The sequence below is a fragment of the Mus caroli genome, unplaced genomic scaffold (assembly GCF_978045245.1).
Source record: "Mus caroli unplaced genomic scaffold, Mus_caroli_1 scaffold_12, whole genome shotgun sequence".
Classification (NCBI taxonomy): domain Eukaryota; kingdom Metazoa; phylum Chordata; class Mammalia; order Rodentia; family Muridae; genus Mus; species Mus caroli.
The window spans coordinates 97,152,204-97,171,901 of NW_028227267.1; the positions used below are offsets into that span (position 1 = coordinate 97,152,204).

General features: G+C 40.1%; 1 long non-coding RNA gene, 1 other non-coding gene and 1 pseudogene across 3 annotated transcripts in view; 1 reads left to right on the forward strand and 2 right to left on the reverse strand.

Annotated features, from left to right (window-relative positions):
* The window catches only part of LOC115029232 (uncharacterized), a 125,120-nt gene that overhangs the window by 103,763 nt on the left and 1,659 nt on the right, over positions 1-19,698 (forward strand). For both annotated transcript variants that reach the window (XR_015044702.1, XR_015044703.1), the window contains 2 exons: positions 5,995-6,078; positions 18,847-19,244. This is a non-coding gene — a long non-coding RNA (uncharacterized LOC115029232). The remainder of the gene's footprint in view (positions 1-5,994; positions 6,079-18,846; positions 19,245-19,698) is intronic.
* LOC110309001 (large ribosomal subunit protein uL1 pseudogene) lies at positions 9,273-9,852 on the reverse strand (annotated as a pseudogene).
* On the reverse strand, positions 14,949-15,083 carry LOC115029329 (small nucleolar RNA SNORA17). The gene has a single exon (XR_003834894.1). It is a non-coding gene; the product is annotated as a small nucleolar RNA SNORA17 (small nucleolar RNA).

Consider the following 19,698-nt stretch of genomic DNA (forward strand, 5'->3'; position numbering starts at 1 on the left):
CACATGCCCCACATCATTGTAAAGGACCAAGGGAGCTACATCTTCCTGTGTCTGCTCTTTTGAGTATAGTTTTTGCTGTGGAGGAACTGGCACCAAGATTCTTTCCTGCGTTATGTGCCAGTGTGGCATTCCTGTGAGTTATAGGCATAGATTGGCAATGAATAAAAGCAGCTTAAAAAGAATGGAGGACATCTGGCATAAAGTAGTAATGGATCAAGTAGACTCAATCCATTAGTTAAATAATTTTGATATTCAGTTTCTGACATATTTTCTTTCTGAATAAATATAATTTCCAAATTGACCAGTAGTCACTTACACTGAAGAAGTTTAAGTGTAGACATGAGGGTCTCTGTGGTGAGGGAACTATAGGAAGAAGAGGAACACGAAGAGTAATCAGGTTGGTTCTCCAGAGGATTTGTATAATAATGTTTTAAAATTATGAACTACGTAATTCTCCCCTTCTCTTTTCTCCCTCCAACTCTTCCCAGGGACTTCCTTCCTTCCTTCCTTCCTTCCTTCCTTCCTTCCTTCCTTCCTTCCTTCCTTCTTTCCTTCCTTCCTCCCTCCCTCCCTCCCTCCCTCCTTCCCTTCCTTCCTTTCTTTCTTTCTTGCAATTAATGGCATCATTTTGGCTTCATTGTTGTTACACACACACACACACACACACACACACGCACGCACGCACGTGTGTGTGTGTGTGTGTGTGTGTGTGTGTGTATTTTCCTAAATACATAAATACAACCAAATACAACCGGATCCAAGAACTTTAATGTGAATAGTGTTTGGGATCACTTATTACGTTTTTCATTCTCCTCTGAGCTAACACTGCTTGGGTCTTAGTATTATGGTATTAAGAGAATGGATGTTCTAGCAGGAAATGACATTAACTGGTCCCCATTTGGGGAAATACACATTAGCAACTAAGGTGAGTCCTTAGAATCAGCCAGTCTAGACTTGGGGCCTGATTGAGACGAATTGAGATAAAAAATGCTAATAGACCATCTATATAGGGTGGGGCATGGAAACTAGTTAAGGAAGAGACTCACTTAATATAGCAGGATCCGTAGTTACACATTATAACTCAAGAAAAAAGCAAACATGAGTTCAGTCGTTATTTTGGTCCTATTCACTCCTTTAAGCTATGCAGATTTGATTTTAAAGAATGCTGGGCTGATTGATTGAGCGCGTATTTTTAGAACATCCTTCTCTCCAATGCCTATTTCACCACTTTGACACCAGATCTGAGATGGAGAAAGCAGATGCCCTACAGAACTGAAGTTACAGAAAAACTGAGTTGAAGTATATTTCTTAAGCTGCATGCTGGCACTCTGTTTTAGAATATCTACCTAGGTTCCTTCTGTTTTCAGAGACTCTGGGGGCCAACAGGATCTCTTGTCACCTTGATCTTGCCCATCTTCATCCTCTTCCATGCTGCCTTCTTGCTTTAACCACAGCTTCCAGGCAGGCTAGCCACCTGCCCATTAAAGCCTTTGTTATTTCCTTTGCTCATAAAACATGTCCTCCAAAGTGTTTCACATCATTTGTTTTTTCCTTCGTCAAGATAGTTCTCTGAGAGTAGGAACTCTGCTGTTTTGGTCACTTGCGTTTTCTCAGCATTTACCATTGTGCCTGGCACCAGAAAAAAGGTATTCCTCAAATTCTCAGTGAATATTTGCATGATTACCAAGGCCTAAGTTGTATCTGCCTACCAGGATTTGCTAGGGCAAACCTAGCTCCCTGCCATTTCATGTTTTTTAGTGCATAACAAGACTGAGTCTGTTTTGAAGCCCTCCAGACACACTCTGGAGCAATTGAGATCAGTAGATGCAGGAGAAACAAAGAGAAAATTGCATGTTGCATAATTTTTATGTTACCCACTCAGCTTTATTCCTGACAGTCCTAGATCATAAACCCGGTGACATTGTTTCATCCCACATCATAATATAAACTAGCCCAAAGCTGGCCAATGACATGTATCAACAAATGGCTGATTATATATTGGAATGCCACAGCACATAGTTGAAAGAATTTTAAAATAAAATGTCTATAATGACTTCTGTACGATACAATTTAAGTTCTTATTCATTATAAAAGGAAGTATTAAGCCATTTCTGAAATTTTAAAAATAATCTTAGCATTATTCTGAAACACAAACCACCATGATTTTCATCCAGATAATTGGAATGACCTATCACATGTCTATGAAGGTGAAAAGAGTTAACACATGCCAAGCCCTTAAAACTACTGAGTGAAGTTATTATTATTAAATTTTAAAAGCTGTTCCTCTGATACATGACATCCCAACTGCCAGTTTACTCTCCACCCACTCCTCCTAACCCCTCCTTTCCTCTCTTCCCCTTCATATTCACTCCCTTTCCGTTTCCCTCCAGAAAAAAATCAGGCCTCCCCAAGGGTACCAACTGGACACAGCATAATAAATTCAATAAAACTAGCCACAAACCCTCATATCTAGGCTGGGTGAAGCAACCCCCTAGGAGGAGAAGAGTCCTAAGAGCAGGCAAAAGAGCCAGAGAGACCCCGACTCCCACTGTTAGTGGTCCCACAGGAAGGACTATGCTGCACAATCATAGCGTGTCTGCAGAGGACCTAGTTCTGACCCACGCAGGCTCTGTGGTTGCCACATCAGACTCTGTGAGCCCTATGAGCCCTGCTTAGTTGATTCTGTGGGCCATATTCTCCTGATGCCCTTGACCCCCCTCCTACTCTCCTTTTCTCTTTATCATTCTTCTTTTTCTCACTCCCTTTCTCCATTGTCTTCTCAAATAAAAAGCGATGTTTTCACAGCATGATCTGTATTATTCATTTCTATGTACAAGGAGGAAACGTGATATAAATGTGTCAGATAAATAAATAAATAAATAAACAAATTGTCCCATTGAAATACATTTTTTTTTGTTGTTTGCAGAACATGAAACCGAACTTTTTCATCTTTTGGAAAGTTGCTGTAACTGGAAAATACTCTAGTTGGCATAGAAGAGCGAAGGAAGATAAAGCAACTTTCGTTAAAGAGTGTGAGCCTTAGGGTACAACAGGGCTGAGCTTCAGACCTGCTTACTAAGTATACTTGTACAGAGTAGCTTTTTAATTTCCAGTGTCAGCTTGACTCTCTTTATAAAATGCTTCATCTCAACGACTGAGGAAGAATCACCGAAAACCAATAGCACCTAATTTATACTTTGTATGATCAACCATACCTGGCCAGTCATAGTAGCTTGTTAATTATGTCCCACAATGCTGTGACAAACACCTGATGATAAACAATGTAATGGAAAAGGGACTTATTCTTGCTCATGGTTTGAGAAAATCATTTAATCATGGCAGAAAAGTGTGAAAGGTACTGTGTTGAGAGAAAATAGATAGATAGCTGGTCATCATAAGCCCACAGTCAGGAAGCAGAAAGAAATTAATGTTGGCACTCACCTCTCCCTCTTTCTCTTCCTTTTCCTCTCCTTCTCCCTCTCTCATTTGCTTTAGTCCAGAACCCCAGCATATGAAAAGGTGCTGCCTCCAAATACGGTGGGGATCTTCTCTCTTCAATTAAACTAATCTACAAAATTCCTTATAGACGTAATCCAGTCTTTCTAGCTCTTGTTACTTTGACAATTAGTACACCATCACTATAGTTATTATTATCATTCAAGAATCCATAATTGTGTTTTGTAGAAAGTATAAAAATTCAATAAATGCAACATATATAATACATTTTCTTTTTGTAGTGTGGTTCTTGGATTTAAGAACATTGACAATAAAACAGGGCAAGGTAGTTAGCCTTTCTTTTTCATTTATCTAGATCAGCATGCTTTAACTTAAGATTCCCGAAAACCTACCTTGCCTTATTTTGACAAATTTGACTGGTTTGACTTGTAACCCACAAAGTGGATTAGGCATTAGTGAGAGACTGTCCTTGTCATATTAAGTCCCAGTTGTGTCAGGAACTCTTCTTTCTTTTGGCCATCCTTGTACTGTGCAAGCATGACTGAATAGCAGGCTGCAGATTCGTCAGGTCTCGGTCTCCACATCCTCATTAGCAGTGGAATCACAGAGAGGTCTGGAGGCCATCTGTGGAGCAATTTCCTTCTGCATAAAATGAGCACAATAATCTAAGTGCTCTCGAAGGCCTGTTGTGAGATGAAAATGGGGTAATGTATGTATAAGTGATTTGTAAGCTGTCAAATGTTGTACAATTATGAGGTGATACATGAGTCATAAATCAACAACGATTTATTGATTAAAGCTGCAGTGAGTGACTAATTCCATCACTACCTGAGGCATTTAGCAAGTTATCTTTGGATCATAATTTCACAATTGAGGCTGCCTGACTTAGAATACCTTTACAAATAATTAATTTTAGAAAATGATCTCTAAGAGCCCCTCTATCTATCTATCTATCTATCTATCTATCTATCTATCTATCTATCTATCTATCTATCTATCTATCTATGCAGTTTGTGGTTTAGCTCTATATATCGTACGTGAGAGTTCTGAGAGAGCACTTACTACTTAGGTCAGTGAAGAATGGAGAAAAACTACACGTTGATACTTTATTAGAACTTTTAAAAGCCAATGTCAACTAAGTGATCTGTGGCAACCAGCTAAGTCACAGTCACTTCAGAGGAACTAGACTATCACAAGGTCCACCTCCACAGCGACATACTTCCTCCAATAAACCACACCCACTCCAGCCAGGCCACACTTCCTATCAGTGACCAAGTACTCAAATGAGTGTCACCACAGGTGAGAATCTCACAAGCAGAGGACTGATGGAATGGAATGATTTTGTTAACCACAAATTTTAAAAATGTCATGGAGGAAATAAAAATGTTCAGACTCTGATACAAGGCAGGAACCAAGGCAGTTCTGAGTTGGTAAGCATAGAGTAACAGGTAACATTTTAGAGCTGATTTCTCTTCCTTCTTTTGTCTCCTGCGCCCTCTATCTCCCTTTTGCTTCTCCTTCTCCCTCATTTCTTTTAAAGACATGTTGTATGGAGTACCATTCTTCCATACCCTCCCAAGTGCTGGGACAACAGATCTGCATCTGCCTTGCCAAAGATACCTTGCTTTGGCACTTGTATTTTTTATGTCCACTCCCTTACCTTATATATGAAGTTCCCTCTATAACTCTTTTTACTTAAGAGTTAGTGTATACTAACTTACATAATTGATCAATATTAAATAGGATTTCTTTCTACACTAATTCTATAGATTTTTATTCAATTATACATGTAATTTTTTATACTTTACATCCAAACTCATCTTACCCTCCCTCCTCTCCTCCCAGTCCCTACTTTAATCTCCCCTCCTGCCTCCCCTTTATCATCAAAAGGGGAGGGTGGAGCTCCCATGGATACCACCCTGCCTTGGCATATCAAGTTGCAGTAGGACTGGGTGTATCTTTGCCTGTTGTGGTTGGGCAAGATGGCCCAGAAATGGGAAAGAAATCCAAAGGCAGGCAACAGAGTCAGATACAGTCCCCGTTCCTACTGTTATGGGAGTCCCACGTGAAGACGAAGCTGCACTACTGTTACATTTATATAGGATGGCTACTGATTCTTTACCAGTTAATTTTATATCCAGTCACTTTGCTGAAGGTGTTTATCAGCTATAGGAGTTCTCTGGAAAAGATTTTGGGTCACTTATGCATACTATCATATCATGTTCAAATAGCAATACTTTGACTTCTTCCTTTGCAATTTTTACCCTCTTGATCTCCTTCAATTGTCTCCATCTAAAACTTCAAGCACTGTGTTGAATGGATATGGAGAGAATGAACCAGCTTGTTTTGTCCCTGGTTTTAGATGATTGCTTTAAGTATCTCTCCATTAACTTTGATGTTGGCTGAGTATTTCCTTTTCTGTGTTCAGGTATGTGCCTTATATCCCTGATTTCCCTAAGACTTTTATCATACAGGCATGTTAGATTTTGTTAAAGGTGTTTTCAGCGTCTAATGAGATGATCATTTCTTTTCCCACAGGTTGTTTATGTGGTAGATAACATTGATGGATTTTCATATGCTGAACCATCCCTGCATCTCTGATATGATGTCTACTTGATCATGGTAAATGATATTTTTGATGTTCTCTTGAATTTGGTTTGTAAGTATTTTGTTGAGTATTTTTGCATCAATGTTCTTAAGGGAGAATGGTCTGAAATTCTCTTTCTTGGTTGAGTTTTCCCTGATTTACATACCAGAATAACTCATCAGATGAATTTGGGTGTTCATCCTGTTTCTATTTTGTGGAATAGTTTGAGAAGTACTGGTATTAGCTTTCAAAGTCTAGTAGAATTCTACAGTAAAATCATCTGGCCCTGGGCTTTTTTTCAGTTGGTAAATTTTTCATGAATGCTTCTATTTCCTTAGGGGTTATAACCATATTTAAATTGTTTATCAGATCTTGATTTAACTTTGGTAAATGGTATCTTTCAAGAGAATTCTTCATTTCATTTAGATTTTCCAATTTTGTGGAATGTGAGGTTTTGAAGTGAGACCTAATGATTCTTTGGATTTCTAGGTGTCTGTTGCTATGCCTCCCTTTCATTTCTGATTTTTAAAATTTGGATATTCTCTCTCTACCTTTTAGTTAGTTTGACTAAGTGTTTTTCTATCTTGTTGACTTTTTCAAAGAACAGCTCTTGATTTCTTTGATTCCTTGCATTGTCCTTCTGTCTACTTTATTGATTTCAGCTCTGAGTTTTGTTATTTCCTGCTGTCTACTCGTTTTGGACATTTTTGCTTCTTTTTGTTCTAGAGCTTTCAGGTGTGCTGTTAAGTGGCTAGCCTGACATCTCACTAATTTCCTTATGAAGCCATTTAGTGCTATGAACTTTTCCTCTTGGCACTGCTTTCATCGTTACCCATAAGTTTGGGTATGTTGTGCATTCATTTTCATTGAGTTCTAGGAAGTCTTTAATTTCTTCGTTATTTTTTTCTTGACCCAGTGGTTGTCAAACAGGGAGTTGTTCAGGCTTTCTGTTGTTTCTAATGTGGACGTTCAGCTTTAGTCCAGGGTGGTCTAATAAGATACAAGGTCTTGTATCTTTTGAGACTTGCTTTCCTAACACATGGTCATTGTTGGAGAAGGTTCCAGGCGGCACTGAGAAGACAGTATGTCCTTTTGTTTTGGGTGAAATGTTCTGTAGATATGCTAGGTTCATTTGATTCATAGAATTGTTTGTTTCATTATACTCTGAATGACCTGCCCATTTTTGAGAGTGGGGTTCTGAAGTTTCCCACTATTAATGTATGGGGTTTGAACTATGATTTAAACTTTAATATTATTTTGTTTATGAATGTGGGTGCCCATGCATTTCGGACATATATTCAGAATTGGGATGTCATTTTGGTAGATTTTTTTCCTCTGACGAGTATAGTGTGTACTACTCATCTCTTTTGATTAATTTTGATTGAAAATATATTTTATTAGATATTAGAATAGCTACTCCAGCTTTCTTCTTGAATAAGTTTGCTTAGAAAATCTTTTACCAGTTCTTTATTCTGAGGCAATGCCTATCTTTGTTGTTGAGATGTATTTCTTGTATGCAGCATAGTGATGGTTCCTGCTTATGCATCTATTTTATTTGCCTGCATCTTTTTATTAGGTAATTGAGTCCATGGATGGTGAGAGTTATTAATGACAAATGATCGGTAATCCCTGTTACTTTGATGTTGGTGGTGTTAGTGTGTGTGTGTGTGTGTGTGTGTCCTTCCCTTCTTTTAGTTTTGCTGGTGTGTAATCATTTTTTTCCTTATGTCTTCTTGGATTTAATTAAATTCTTTGGGTTGGAGTTTTCCTTCTAGTATCTTCTATAGGGCTGAATTTGTGAGTAAATATTGTTTAAATTTTGTTTTGTCATGGAATATATCTTGGTTTCTCCCTCTATGGTGATTGAAAGTTCTACCTGGTATAGTAGTCTGGGCATGCATGTGTGGTCTCTTAGAGACTGCAAGACATCTACCCAGGTCCTTTGGCCTTTAGTCACTGTTGAGAAGATTGGTATAATTCTGATAGGTCTGCCTTTATGTGTTCCTTTGCTTTTTCCCCTTGGAGCTTTTAATATTCTTTGTTCTATACATTTAGAGTTTTGTTTATTATGTGGTTGGAGGATTTTACTTTCTTGTCTAATATGTTTGGTGTTCTGAATGCTTCTTGTATGTTTAAAGGCATCTTTTTCTTTAAGTTATGGAAATTTTCTTCTATGATTTTGTTGAAAATATTTTCTGGATCTTTAAGCTGGGAATCTTCTCTTTCTTCTACTCCTATAGTCCTGCGTTTGATGGTTTCATAATGTCCCAGATTTCCTGGATGTTCTATGTCAGGAACTTTTTAGATTTAGTATTTTCTTTGACTTATGTATTGATTTTTTTCTATTGTATCATCTATGCCTGAGTTTTTCTCTTCAACTCTTATGTTTTGTTGGTGACGTTGTGTCTGTTGTTCTTCTCTTCTCTGGGTTTTTCACCTCCAGGATTGTCTCAGATTGTATTTTTTTATTGTTTCAGTTTCCATTTTCAGGTCTTGAACAGTCTTATTCATTTGCTGTTTCATTCTATTTCCCTGTATTTCTTTAAGGGATTTATTCGATTCCTTTTTAAAGGCCTCTTATCATCTTTATCAAATTGGATTTAATGCCACTTTCTTTTGCTTGTGTTAGGATATCCAGGATTGGTTGAAGTAGGATAGCTGGGCTCTGGTGGTTTCATATTACCCTGCCTGTTGTTGATTATGTTTTTAATGCTGGCCTTTAGGCATCTGAGTTTCATAGTTATGATAGGCTTGGATTCTGATTTCTGAGTTTATATTTGTTGGCTGGATCTTCTGGAGATTTCTTTCCCCTTTGTTTCTTGTTTCCTTTCTATCTGTCTTGAGTGGCCTGTGGTTCCAGTGACTAGGTAACTAGTCTTCATGTCCAATAAGATGTCTTCTCTACGATTTTTGTGACCTGCAAAGTCCCTATGGATTTTGGTTCCAACCTTCCTTCTGGGGTCCCTAGTACAGTGTGGCCTGGGATACTTCTTGTCCACGGGCCTTCAGGAAAGCAGGTGGCATTATGGACATATAATTGAGCACATGGCATGTGGGTGTGATTTCAGGTGAGTTGGTGGGCAGGGAATTGTGGGGAGGGCCTTACCTGATATTCCTGGTGCCAGACAAGCATCTGGGAAAGTAGACAGAGTTGGGGGGGGGTGCAAAAAAAATCTAAATCAGATTTCTTTTTTTTTTTTCTTGGTAGCACTGAAGCTTATTGAACAACCTAATACAGATGCTGGGGTTTATCCATGGTGTTCTTGATGTACAAAGCCCGGATATTTTGCCAGTTTTTATTCAGAAAGGACACCAAGAAATTGACAGTCAGGTAGATGTTGTAGACCAGAGCATCATCAGTCATCTTCATGTGGTCGACAGTAATAGCCAGACACAGCACCTTCTTCATCTGGAACTTGATTGTAGATTTCATCTCATCTGTTTTGGCTACCATATTTTCATTGTGTGTCAGCAGGGAGTGGAACTTGTCTGCCTTGTTTAGTTCTAGGCCCATGATAAGTGAGATCTGTGTGATCAGAGACTCAGAGGCCAAAAAGACATCACATTTCTTAGCCAACGTTTGGACAATCTTCTTGTTCTTATTAAGGTTCTTAGCTCCTTGATATTCATGTGAGGGATTCCATGACCTTGGTGCTGCTGGTCCCCAGGACGCAGATCCAGAACCTGGGGCAAGGGGTGGACTTAGGCCTGATGGTGCCCGAGAATTGTTTGTACGAAGGTTCATAGTTCTTCAGGCTGATCTTCAACTCCACCATTTCCAGAAACTTGAAGCACTTGTGCTGGTTCCTGGTAAGAACTTCCTGTACTGCATTGAACAGTGTGTTGTGTGAAAGTTTGCTGCTTATGGACTGCTTCTACCATGGAAACTGGAAAAGCTAAATCAGATTTCACTGGGGGTGGGTTAAGAGGGGGGTGCATGAGTGTGGTGTGAGGGAGCACACTCTCAGAGGCAAAGGGGAGGTAGGGGTGAAGAACTCCGGAAGAGGGGTCCAGGAAGGGGCAACATTTGGAATGTAAATAAATAAAATAATTTAATAAAAAAACATTATTTCAGTGCAAAGAATTATATCCTAGTGGAAAAAATTATGTTCCATAAAAGCACGAGTACATTCATTTATAAATATAACAATAAGGTAATCAAGTGAAATGTTTTTCATGAACAACTTTAGGAATATGCAAAATATAGAATTACAAAATGAACTTCAATGTAACTATTTCCCAGGTTCCAAAATTACTGGAGGATTTCCATTTAGATAGTCTCTGACCTCCCTTTCCTATATCATATTACCATTAAAATTTTAATAGTATAGAGCGAAGAAAGAGACATGCTGAGTTACATGTGAAACCAAGCTGATCAGAAACCCAGCAAACTCGTCACTGGGAACCTACAGGAAAGGAAAGCATCCTTCGATGAATTTGATGGCTTGACACAAAGGGTTTTTCCAGTAAGGTTAGTGTAGCCACCAATGTTATCCTTTAAAATATGCAAAGAAAAGCCTACCTTAATAAGAATAACTAAACTGGTAAGGCTAGCATTGCAGAAGATACTTGAAGGACCACTATACACAAAACAGGAACAAAGATATACATTATCAGAAGATATTAGGAAAAAATATATCTCACTACTAGGATAGCTAAACAAATGAGAATTGGGAAAGAATCAGCATTAATTAAAATATCTTTGTATTAATTATTTGAACACCTTATTAATGGATATAACGTTTGAATTTACTGCTCTTCTTCACTTAACTTTTCCAGATCTATCACTCACTCATATTCTTTCCCAATTTCATGACCCTTTTCTCTTTTTATAACCCAATGAACCCAATTTATGTGACCCACATATGCATGGAACAGGATGACATACCTCTGATGCGAAAAAGGGGAAAGTTAGTAAGTACCGTTCATTAATAACCCTAGTCACAAAAGATCCGCACTTTCCAATAAAAATGTGGATTGGCTCAATGAACAAAAAATCAAGGCCAAGTTTTTGCTGTTTGCAAGAAGTCTATATTATTTGGAGAGAGGAGTGTGAACAAAAGAGGGTAATGTGAATGTGAATAAGCGCAAACTGCCTTATACATGTGTATCTATTTCTCCTCTGATCATTACGGATGTCTCTTCAATTTAAGATTATTACTTGGTATTAGCTTTTCTTTTCAATGTTTTCTTCAGCAAATTTTAGATACTTTGCTTTTAAAAAGTCTCAAAACTCCATAGACGTATAGGCAGAAGGTACTTACTTCCTTGATATGGTGAAAAGCATTTTCTTGTATTTGTGCTATAATTTGTTCAACCAGTCCTTGCCCTGGGTGTCTGAATTGCCTCCATTTTTTTTTTTGCCATTATGTATGTCTCAAGGAATAACTGTATACATTTGTCTCAGTACTTTTTGCTAGTATATTTTTCTCCCCCTTTGTAAAGTGAGAAAAATAAAAAGTATCTCTAGATTTGTTTGGAGAAGATGTGATAAGGTATCTGATATGTTTGGTGTTATGTCTGGCACATAGTCATCTTGGCTGCAGGTAACTAATGATGTCAACATGAGACAATTTATTACACTGTGTTATGAAAAGACCATGGAGTGGTGTATGTGCTCATGTGCGTTGAATATAATAACTGAGGCTGAAAGAGGTTAGGAAAAGTGCTATTTTACTTAAGGCTACTTAAGAGTCCAAAAGGAGTTTGACTTAGTGCGAGCTTTTCTGAACACCAGATTATGAAAGGGAAGAATGATTTTAAGTGCAGTAAGTTGAACTTGGGGCATGAAGGACACTAGCCACGATAGTGACCTGATGTGGGAAGCAAGTGTTGGAGCTTGAAAGGACTTTTCTGTTATTCCAGTGCCCAGTTTTGGAGAGTTGGTAAAGGATTTGCAGCAAGGAAGGGCACGAACACGACTTTAAAAAGACTAAATGACTTTGGCTATGGTTTCCTCTGGCATGAAGGAAATTCAGGCAAGAAATGTGAGGAACCAGCTATGACTCTGAGTGAGCATTTGAAACACTGGTCATATGCTATGGCATAATCTCCATTTTATCAAACAGAAATTAAGATTTACAAAGTCACTTAAATTGGCTGAACCATAAACCAGTAAAAGGAAGAGCCAAGATATTAATCCTGACTTTTGACTTTCGACACTTTATATTTCTCATATTCATATGTGTTAAATATCTGCCTGGAGTGAAGAGCAACTTGAGGACATCACTGCACAGGAATGATTTGGCACAGTGTTAGTGCAATTCAGGGTATATTATTCTCAAATGAGCCACTAGGACATTGAGGAAATGGTAGAGACTGGAAGGCCTTGCCCATCCTCTCCTGAAGCAGGCCATGAGACTTACTCTAGAGTATACTCCAAATACCTGAAAAACTCAGGGACAGAAAGATCAAAGTATGTCTCTTCAGGTTCCTGTGGTATAGTTACGCTTAGTCCATACTTTATGGTGGGCTTCTACTTTCATCAAACCTACCAGAAGAAACATGGTTGCTTTCCTCTCCTTTTGGGACTCTCATATACATGAAGGCTCTAGTGTCATGCAAAAAAAAAATAAGCATACATATATTAAGGTTGTCTCTTGCTAATCTGCCTTTTGATCTAGGGCCCTTCCTACTGACTCAGTGAAAGCTGATCTGTCTTTTGATCTAGGGTTCTTCCATTAGACTCAGTGGCTCAGAGATATGCTAGTGGTATCAGGGATTTTCTAATAGCTTTCAAAACAACATCTTCTAAGACTAAAGCACTTAAAAAGGGGGGATTTCATAGTTTCCAGAGGGAAACTATGTAGACTTTAATTTTGACATTAAGACTAAAGCACTTAAAAAGGGGGGATTTCATAGTTTCCAGAGGGAAACAATGTAGACTTTAATTTTGACATATTTTCCCAGTACATTTATTAATGACTTCCCTTTCTGTTTTGGTTGCATGACAAGATAAAAGTAGTTTGACGTGTGTACATCCTGCTCTTCATCTAATAGACAGGAAAGGAAATACAGAGTTGACCAAAGCTGGTGGTAACCCACCACTGCTAGAGAAAGTCTTGAGATCTAGCTGAGAGTTGTAGAAAAATCTGTGGGGAGAGAAAAATGTTACCTCTATCTATCTGTCTCTTTGCCTGTCTGTCCACCTGTCCATCTGTCCATCCATCGATCTGTCAATCCAAGTTTGTTCCATTTGTTTTTCTATGAGAAAAGTCAGATTTAAATCAAATTTGTGGTACTCTTTAAAAACAAAACAAAACAAAACTTTTTATTGGTTCTCCATGAATTTCACACGTACACCCTAATCCCACTCATCTCTCCCTTTGCTTGTACTTACCAACCCTTGCAAATTCCCCCATCAGAGAAAAAAATTCCATTGCGGAAGCTATAGTGTGTCACAGTGTTTCCCACAGTACACCCCTTTGTCCATTCGTCTTTGCTTGCGAATCTTCATTATGTTGAGTCATTGGTCTGATACCAGGCCTCTGGTTTCTGCTACACTATCAGTACTGGATCCTTGCTGGGACTCCTCTTGGATATCCTGTTGTTGCCTTGTGTCATGGAAATCCTGCATGATCTATAGAATCTGTAGGAACTGCCCCTTTCATGTGCTCCAGCAGTTCATCAGTAGGGTAGATGTTGGGTGGCCCAATTCAAAGTCTTGGATCTCGGTTTTGAGAGGTACTTGAGCTGGTTAGCCCACTTGCTTTCCCAATCTCGTGCCCTTGGGGCCAGCTTACTAGAACTGCCCCCTGCCACACACACACACACACACACACACACACACACACACACACACACACCACCACCACCACCACCACCACCACCACCACACCACTACCACCACCACCACCACCCCCACCACCACGGCCAGCTCTACCCTATTGCTAAAGTGAGGTGCAAGTGTTGTTGTCCCCAAATGTTGCAGCTTGTGAGGGACATGATCAGTTCTCCTGCCTACCATAGATGGCTAGAAATGAGGAAGGGGAAGAGGGCATCTATCTCTCATCTGAATCACTATCCAGAAGACAAGAGCCAGGGCCAGATCTCCTGAGCACACACCCTGGTCTTGCTTACCTGCAACCCCCATATCCAGGGCCAGCTCTACTGGGCTGCCTAGGCAAGGTGCAAGACTAGATTTCCAGCTCTCATGACCCCAAAGCCAGCTCTACCATGATTCATAGGTGAGGAGTGGGGCCAATTCTTCACAGCTTGTAGACATCAACATGTCCCCAGGTGGCAACCCAGACCAGGGAAGTCTGCCTGGCTTTTGCGAGAAACAGATCCCTGCTTCATGGCCATGAACCCAAACATGGCCCCTGAGGATAGCACAGGACAGGACCCCATTATGGTCCTAGGTAGCATCACATTAGGCCATTCCTCACTACCCTCAAGTCTCCAGTTCCTCCTCTCTTCATTGAGCCCACATCTTTCTGTTTCTCTTTCCCTTCCACTTCTTTACCACTTACTTGCTTCTCTTAGTGGTGCCCAGGGTCTCTGAGTATCTGGGGTCGTTTCAAAAGTGGTCAGAGGAGTGCCATTCATGCATTTTGGAGACAGTGAGGGCCACTTCTGGCATTATCTGCCCCCAAAGCCTACGTGGCAGCAGACTCTGTGGTAATTCAGTCTATCTTCCTGTCCAGGTCCCATGGAACTGGCCTGTTGGTTGTCTCACGATCATTTCTCACCTGCCAACACTCATCACTGGCCCCTTGCAAGAGTTGTCTGTTCTAAGCTTTTCTTCCCGAAGGGACCTGTGGTCCAAGGTGGGTTTTTAATAGTCTCTGGCTTGCTCCTTATCCTGGAAGCCTGTCCAGGCTTGCCTGGCACCAGACTGGTGGTAATCTCAGACAAACTCCTATTTCTGGGCCTTCTCAAGCCTTTTTTTTTTTTTTCTCCAGGGAATTTTACGCTACTGGTTATTCAGATAGATATTCATAGGTCAGAATATTGAGGATAGAATTAGCCTTTCTCCTCTCTGCCACTTCCTGATATACATGTGATACAGCATCCACACTTGTCAGAGTGTATGGGTAGGAGGTTCATGTTTTAAATAATTACTTTATGATCCCTTAAAAATTCCTGTTGGAAACTTCAAGCTCAGCCAAATAATCAATATTCTCAGTTTGGTTGAAATTGTATATAAAAGTCATACATTTTAAATGTTCTACTATTCCAATAAAATTGCCCTTGATGTGTTCTGACACTTGTCTGCAAAATGAAAGCTTAAACCAGTTCGGATGTGCAGGAGCTCCCTGAGGTAGTGTGTATACTGGCTTGTGTTTCCTAAAAGGACCAAACTGAGACTGTGGTCTGTCTGCCTTCTGCTCTGTCAAGAACTGGCTGTTCTCTAATTGTGCCATAGTTCACTTAATTTCTTATTTAAATTGAAGGGCTAAATTATCTGTAAAGTCTCCTCAGCTCATTACATTATTTGGACTTAATATCATTTTTGTGAAGCCCTTGTTGGGGGTGGGGGGAAGACAGTGACAGCATCTTCATTGTGCCTCTATAGAAAACTTTACAGAATTAAAAAAAAAGGAATGTTCTAATTTTAAAAGCCAGGTCATAGTGTTCTGATGCTAAATTTGGCTGAGGGCAGCCAATTTTTAAAAAGACAATGAGATAAAGGGAGGAGAATAAAGAGAAAGCAGGGGAGAGAGAGTGATAATTATTTATTCCACATTGAGAATAGTCAGGAGCTTCAAGAAGAGTCCTCCAAGGAGTTGACACGTGGCATTTGAGTCTTGAAGGTGGGGGACTGCTGTTGAATTCTGTCAGAGACTACAGGTAGGGCAGTCTCCATCCAATGGGAAAGAGAACAAGGTTGTTCACAACCTTTGGGGCTCGACTGACCCCTCCACAGGGGCCACTTAAGACAAATGGAGAACATAGATGTTTGCATTACAATTCCCAACAGTAACCAAATTGCAATGATGAAGTAGAAACAAAAATAATTTTATGGTTAGAGGTCACCACACCAGGTATTGTATTAAAGGGTTGCAGAATTAGGAAGGTTGAGAAGCACTGTTCTAGAAGATTGACACCAACGTCTTTATAAGGAAGTAGGTGCTTTTATTCAGCCAGCAGTGACCTGAAACATAGCTCCAGCCCAGCAGCCGGAAAAATAGGCCCAGCAAAAGAGCGTGGAAGCTGAACTCTTGGCTGCCCAGAGCTGAGATCAGGGAGTCCATGGTCAGCAGAAGTGACACACAAGTCTTAGAGTTCTACAGGCAGAATTCTGCATTTCTGTCCTCTTAAAAATAGGGAAGATTGTACCAAACCCTTCTGTCTAAGAGAAAGGAGTGATGCCTCATGACTTCTTCTGAGCCCAGAGCATGTGATCTTTCCCCTAGGGAGTCTTGCCTGCTTCTTCTGATGCAGACTAATGAGTTTGAGATAGCTGGAGTTTCCAGGGAAGGTAATAGTATTATATTCATATATGAATATATATTCATAATATTATGAGTGACGATATTCTAGCAAAGGTTTTTATGCCAGAAACAACCTGAGTTGCAGAATGCTTTAACTTGATGGCTGAGAAAAATGAAACTTCTTTCACTGGTCTGGCTATTATCAGACCTAATGTGAAACTTCTCTACCGACAGAAAGTGACAGGAAAAGTTGGTTTGATGTGAGAGGAAGAAGACTCACAAACCCACAGGGAAGGCTTAGAAGGATTTTCTTAGAAGGTTAAACCCCACAAATCTTGGTTGCTTAAGAATGATTATTTCATACCAACCACAGGCATAGATTCATTATCCATTACCAGAAACCATGAGAAAATGTGATGATACAGGAAAATGAGGATGTAGTCTGGAACACACGAACCACCTCACAACTAAACTAATGTCATAAAGACACTGAACACGTCTCCATGTGTCCCTTTCCTTCAATCGAGTGTCTCTTTATTCATGTATAGACTGGCTAGCACTTAAGATGCTTTTAATTTAGTTTGGGTGTATGAAATTAAGTCCATAGTAGGGCTGCATGGGGAAACATGTATCTGTGAGTTAGAAGCCTCACAGCTCTCTCCATTGCTATCACATGTCCTGCCACACGGATCCATCAGAAAGGAGAGAAATTTCCAGTTAAAGTGCATCTCTCATCTTGTGACAGCATTTCCTGCGACATCTTCATTGTTAATTTTATGGGAGTAGATATTTATCTGATAATATTAGATGAAAATGAGTGTAGTATAAAATTAAATAAAAATGACCTCTTAAATAATTTTCAGTAGGCCATAACAGTGTTTATATGTTGCGGGAAATATTAAAAAAATGAACCCACCAGCTCTTACAAGGTCAGACCATGTCCCCGCACTCCCCGCTGCTGCTGGTAACTCTCTCCAGCTAGTCTCCGACGCTGTGATCCCAGCTCTTGTTCACTTGTCCAGGCGCCACTGGTCTTCCTCAGTCATAAACCCATGTACTCAGAGAGCCCACATTCTAGTAATTAAATGAAACTGCCAACCTCGTGGTTGTATATCACAATACCTAGTAACCAGGTAAAATCAAGACTCTTAAAGCTTAATTAACCGATCAGATTTATGTATCAATATTATCACAATTTACAAGATTCCCATACAATAATTTCAGAGTCAATTGATAATAATAAAAGCTTTATCCCAATTAATTTAACCTTACGATACCACAACTACCTGTGGTATCATAAACGCCATGTGGGTTCACCTCAGCAGCCATCTTCCTTCTCTTCTCATCCTGCCATGCTCCCTCACTCTGCAACTTTTAGTTCAGCCCCTTTTTTCCCTATCCAATCACAGGCCTCTTGCTGCCCACATGTGATTGGAAAAGGAAATCCTGCAACCTTTATATGCCAGTGTTTTAATATATATTGAAGTGCTACACCAATCACTCAATTCCTTAAAACGTATAAAGTAAGGATATTCAACAACTGCCATGATTATAATGCTCACTGTAATCCTTAAATCCCTCAGGTTTGTCTAGATTTTTGTATCTTCATCTTTTCTTTTTTCATCCTTTTCATTCAAAGAAATGGATATTTATTCTTATAATCCAGACCATGACTTCTCGCTGGCCTTGGGATCCTTCCCATGACTTTTTGGAAAGAAGAATTTATTTTCTCTTTTACCAGTTTGCTGTTCTCTCTTGTGACTTCTACTCAGCCTGGCAAAAATAAAGACTGCACTCCCTTCATGCTTTCATACTAGAGCAAAAATATATGTTGACTTCTGCATCATAGGTTGTTACTGTCATCTGTGGTGGCAGTCCTTTCCTAGGGTTCAAATTCAGTGCATGATTTTTAGTTCTTGTTGTGCTCATGAAGACAGGGGCTACAATAACAATCAGGGCTCCAGGTTTTACACATTTAAGAGAATAATTCCTTTCTTTTTGATTTGGTGATTTCATGTGCCTGTCTTTAGCTGAGGGTCTCATTTCTTCCCATGGTGACTTGGGGACACTGGCTCCTTTATTGATACCCTACCATCAGTTGAGGCTATGACATGAACAGATCTTACACAAGGAAAAATAAGCTGGAGATATATTATCCCTTTCTCAGTAATGTCGGCACTGAAAATCTACTGATAAGAACTAACAAAATCAAGTCACCAACATGTACACATAGGAAATACAGTTCTGGCTGAACCATTGACTGAGGTGAAGTTTTTTGTTTTGTTTTGTTTTGTTGTTTTTTTACTTTCTCACACTCCAAAATTAAATGACATTTAGCTTCTCTATTAACTAATGAATAACACTGAAGATAATGACATCTGGTTAACAATGTTTCTTTTCCCACATTAAAAAAAAATCAACCTCTAGATCTCAGAGACCACGACTGAGATGACCCCCCAGCCCAGCACCATGTGGCCCACGTTGGAACAGCAAGCTCAAGGTGAAACTCAGTAGAGTGCCATGAAGGACTAAGCCAGCAGACCATGTCTATGACAACCACCACCCAGTGCCAGATGACAGATGGGACACTGCATGCCTGAGATGACCCCACTCAGCAGCAATGGTGCTACTAAAATGAGCAAATAAGTAGTGAAGAGACTGAAGAGAAAATGAAGCATAAGGGAAGCACAGGGAAAAGAGGCAGAAAAAGGAAAGAAGTGAGGAACCACTTGATGTGCGTAACCAGCAATGCCACCTAAGGCCATGCCATGATAATGTCCTTTGCTGCCAACAGGGGCCATGTCTGGGTCCTTGGACCAACAGAGGTAGGATTCTGTTTCAACTAAAGGCCAAGTGGATCTCCCTGAGCAACTTTGGAGAGCTATTTCCAAAGCATGAAAGCTGGAGAGCTGGCCCAGCCCCTTGCCAGCTGCAGTGCTCTGGAGAGCAGACTGCTCTTTTCCCAGGAAGCTGGCCCTGATTGTGAGGATTGGGGATGAGCAGGTCCAAAGTGCATGTGTGAGAGAGCTGGCCCAGCCCCTCACAGGTTGCAGCACTTGAGAGAGTGGGCCCTGTACCTTTCCTGGGCAGCAAAGTGGAGCTAGCAGGGACGCAGGTGAACCATATCCAAGGGTGTGAGTGTGGGAGAGTCAGGCCCACCCCGTTCATGCTATGGCAGAGGCAGAGGCAGTGGCAAAGGAGATATTACCCTGCCTTGCCCCTTGCAGGAGGAAGAGCTATGCCCCTCACCTGTTGCAGCACTTGGGAGAGTATGTCCTG